Raw genomic sequence first — 4,812 nt, 5'->3', positions numbered from 1 at the left:
TCCATGTGTAAATCCTTATTCCTATTTTGAAAAAGTTGCCTTTTATAAATGTATAGTATTTATAAATGTGTAAATCTATATACTCTCTCCAATAATATACATATAAAATTACACATATCAATTTAACACTTATAGAATTATAAACTACAAGGAAATTTGGATAGGTGAAGCAACTTGCCCAAGTTCCTACGGCTGGTTAGTGACAAATCCAGGAGCAAAACTTACTACATCGAAATTTGATCTTCCCACATAACATATAACCATGAGGAAAGCCTAGACATTCTTCCCTTTTCAAAGTGTATACTATCAAAAGCTTTCAAGAACTCTCAAACGGCAAAATTTTTCTCTCCTAGAAAGTATACTGTCATATGCAAACTTCAGCATTACAAAACTCATTAGAGCTGAATAAAATGGCTTTTATTAGTATTGAGTCCTTACTTCACTCTAAATTATTTAATTGTAAAGGAAAAAAAATGTTTAACTTTTATATTCATTCAGCATCTTTCTAAACACATAGCAGCTATAGAACATGTTGAAAAGGAAGGAAAGTATAGCTTCTACTCTCACAAAGCTGCTAGTTTGAAATGACATGAAAAGATTTTTTTCTTGGCTTCATAAAAGGCTGACTTAAAATGGTTCATTCGGTCCTGACAAGAAAGCATTAGGGATTATGGATCCACAGTGCTTGGCACTGACTAAATGTACCTGTTCCTGGTATTACTAGACAGAAGGGAAAAGGGATACACACAGGAATACAGTGGATCAAACTTTAAGCAAGTGATGAAGTCACCCTCGCCACCCTTGCACTTTGTAATTCCCCATAATTTTACTTTCAATAGTCTGTCATCCTATTTGATAAAGATCCTGATAAAAAGAAAACAATGTTCAGCAGCGTGCTGAGAGTAACTGGAATGATTCATCAAAGTGAACAATTGCCCAATCTTGACCAGGAGTAGAAAGTGGCAGGAAGTTGCACCAATACAAATACTTTTGGATTTAGGCAAGAAGCCTGAGAAATGTTAGCAGGTGAACTGCAGAGTTGAGTATGCGAAACCTCCTGTCTCTTCAGTTCTTTTTGGCAGACGTTTATTGAGTACCTACTCTGGATCAGACACTGGGGATGTGTAAATAAATATGATACAGACATTTGTGAAAAAGTGGCCAGTACTTTGAAAAGTGCCAAGGTCATGAAATAAACAAACAAAAGAAACTTGAGGAACTTTCCCAGATTGGAGGAAATAAAGAAGACACGCCACTTAAGTGAAAGGTGGAATCCTTGGATTCTAGAACAGAAAAAGGACATTAGTGGGGGTGATCAGTAAATTTTGAATGAGTTCTATAGCTAGTTAATAGTAAAAAGTATTAAATCAATGTTAATTTTCAGGTTTCAATAATTGTAATAATTGTACTACGTGAATAAGTAGTTCAATGCTAAGTTCTCAGCATTTGTGGAAGCTGGGTGAAGAATTATACAGGAATTCTGTGTACTATTTTTGCAACATTTTTGTTAAGTCTCAAACTATTTCAAAGTAAAAGTTTTTTAAATAAGAAAGTTAGGCCATGTGTAATGTGATCATATTTATAATTTTCTTTTTAAAGAGAGAAGAATACATAGAAGACTGTTAACAACAGCAAATAATTTGTTGACATGCCAGACACTGTTCTAGATACTGTGGGCATAGCAGTTAACAAGACAGAAAAATCCCTAGACTCTCTTGTAAGTGGACAAAATTATACAGGATAATTTCAGATGGTACTAAATACTACATAGAAAATAAAACAGGGTACGGGAGTAGAAATGGATTGGGTGGGCTATTTTCAGATTTGGTCGCCAGAAAAATATCTTTTCAAGGAAGTTTTATTTGAATGAGATCTGATTGACTTAAGCAGCTGACTTTGTAAAGATAGGGAAGGACATTCTAGGCAGGGAAAAGTAAAGCAAACACCCTGGGGGAGAAGCAAATATGAAGTATGCCAGGAAGAGAAAGGCTAGACTAGCTCAGGGTGGAATGTGACCAGGTCAGACTAAAGCATAGGCATCATCCAGAATAGGTAGGCCTGGGGAAGGAGTTTGTGTTTTATTCTATGTAAAAAAGGAAACCATGGGATGGTTTAAAGAAGGGTGGAAAATGTCATTTCATGTTTTTGTGGAAAATAACCTCCAGGAAGACAAAAATTGAAGGAGGGAGGCCTGTTAGGAGGCAATAGTCTATAAAAGGAGGGATGGTGGTTTGAGTAGCGTGGTCAGTCAAGGTGGAAAGCAGTGAGTGATTCTGGATCTGTTTTGTTGGAGGTAGAGTTGACTAAATTTTGTAGGTGGATTGGATGTAGGAGTTGAGGGAAAGCAAGAAATCTAGGCTAATACCTTAATTTCTTGTGCAACTTGGGTGGATTTGGATGCCAATTACCAGGAAAGAGAGATACAAGAACAGTTTTCTTGGGGGAAAAAAATATCAAGAATTCTGTTTTGGATATGTTAAATTTGAGACATTAAACCTTCGTTATTTCAGGGACTTGCAATGATTACGGTGTCTGTGGTGTGTGTGTGTGTGTGAGTGTGTGTGTGTGTGTGTGTGTGTGTGTGTGTGTGTTAAGGAAGAAAAGGTAGGTGTGAATTGTATTTTTACTAGGCTGAGATTACATACATCTCCTGATAAAGACTTCCTCGTGACAGATTTCGCATTTTTAGGATCTTCTGAAATGAAGGTCTCATCTTCTGAAATGCAACATATGTCTTTAACTTAGTCTATTCTGTTCAGACAGAAACAGTTCTGATAACCAGAGGACTGGATATTCAGCTCATTTTGTCATTGCATTTTTTTTTTCTGGTTCATGAGTACTTGATTCTCACAGACTAAAATAGAGATGGAACTTTTCCCATAAAACTGAAGGTTCTAAAAACAAGTATAATCAGAGAGCTTCCATACTTGAAAGCAACAAATACAAGACCACATAAAGCTAAATTTGAAAAACAAATGTTATCCAAAAAATCAGATTATACATTAGATTAGATCACAATTTAACACATCAGAAGAAAGAACTGACAAATGCAAGCTGGCTGAAAAGTAGAGGCTGTGGTTGGTAAGAAGTTATCGTTGTTTTACTCATAGTTCTTCAAAGAGCATTAGTTGCATAATTTGGTTAGTCATGTATACAACATATACAACAGGTGACTATATTCCTCTTCTTCCAGTTGGAAAGCCAAAAAGTTTGTGATTCCCCCATATTTGTCTGATGTAGAGGGAGCCAAAAAATGTACACACATTTAAGAAAAGATCTGTATTCAGATTGTAATGTTCAATATATACCACTAACACAAGATCAATACAAGTCACATATGACTTTTGCAATTACAAGAGGTGCTCAAAGTGGTTACCATCAGCATTCAGCCAGACACTTCTGATTATGGCGAACTACTGTTTGAGCAACATTGACCAAAGTGCCCACTTGTATTTTTTGACACGTCTGGTATTATTCCCTGATGCAAAGCCTTCATACTGTGAACAGTTTTAGAAACAATCACCAAAAGAAGTGACTCTCCCTGTCCTGTTCAGTGAGAGTTCTGTGTTCTTGGCTTCTTATCCACCCACGTTCATTTGAGGGCCTTGGGCTTACATGAGAGAGACTCCAAGCTGCCATCCATGGAAGTCAGGGTACATTTCCTCACTCCAGTAGGCACCTTGTTTCTCAGCCACAAGTTGAATAAGTTGAGAGTAGCTGGCATAAAGCTTGATTTTATCATTAATGTCCACCCATTTTGCTTTCTTGACATCATCACCAGCTTCCAGAGGAAGATGATCCATTACTTCACGGTCCTCTGTCTCTATCCATGCATTATCCGTGTTCCGAGGCTCATCCACATAGCCTTAATAGACCACAAAGTATTCCTGGCTGAATAATATGTGCAATTGTTTCTCCAATTCCTATATTTCTGCTCTGGATTTCTGTAAGGAATTCAAGACTTCCTCACCAAATCTTCTCTCCTGGATCCACCATCCTGCCTGGGATGGCCCATTCTCCACAGCCCTTCCTTTTGATGGTTACAAATTGCAGGATGTTTTTCCCTGAAACAGGGTGGATAATTTTATTTCCCTTACTATCCTTTTCCCACTTGGTTAAGATGAGATCTGCAACATGATTGGGACCCCAATGTCCCCAAAGCCCTCAGCCAACCAGCTCTGTCCGACCTGCAGGATTTCTAGATCTACCATTTTCAACTTCCTACAAATCATTCTGGCTCCTTCTCTCAACACGTCCATCCTTTTTGTTAAGGAACAGAAGTTTCTTTCACCTACCAGGGCATCTGCCCACATGAGCTGGGCCAAGACAGAGCTGGCAGTGTACTCGACAGGCTTGTACTCTGGCCACGCAACCAGCCAGCTCACTTTCTCGCGGGGAACCTAGCTTCACTCCACTTTAGAGCCTGGGTACGGAGATGTCCTGGCCTTCTTGTGGGGGTTCTCAGCAGTGCCATTCGAATCTGACATGATGAAATTTGGAGGAAACCCATGGGGGATTTGGGGGCAGCTCCGGGGCCTGCCTACCACAGAGGCCACAGTCACAGGGAGAGACATTGTTGCTAAAGCCTTTGCCAGGTGGTATCCAGCCATCCACTACGCAACAGCCCGCGAGGATTTCATTTGCTCAGGTGGGGCTCTTCGACAGCTACACCGGGGTGACAAGACCGAGCCGGGCCAATGGTACAGTCCTGCGGGTGGGGGGTGCACCACAAACCCCGCCTAGCACCCCCATGGGAAGTCTTCGCGTTTTCATTTTACGTTGAAAGATTTCTACATCTGATACAGCTTTCAA

General features: G+C 39.5%; 1 pseudogene across 1 annotated transcript; it reads right to left on the bottom strand.

Moving 5' to 3' along the window:
• Window positions 1-3,611: 3,611 nt before the first annotated feature.
• LOC308508538 (ADP-ribose pyrophosphatase, mitochondrial-like) lies at window positions 3,612-4,574 on the bottom strand (annotated as a pseudogene). Its single transcript has one exon. The product of its transcript is annotated as an ADP-ribose pyrophosphatase, mitochondrial-like (transcript).
• Between the last annotated feature and the right edge of the window lie 238 nt (window positions 4,575-4,812).

The sequence above is a fragment of the Rhinolophus hipposideros genome (assembly GCF_964194185.1).
Source record: "Rhinolophus hipposideros genome assembly, chromosome: 15".
Classification (NCBI taxonomy): Eukaryota; Metazoa; Chordata; class Mammalia; order Chiroptera; family Rhinolophidae; genus Rhinolophus; species Rhinolophus hipposideros.
The sequence above is the reverse complement of the archived record's forward strand: the minus strand, read 5'-3'. Positions and strand labels throughout refer to the sequence as shown.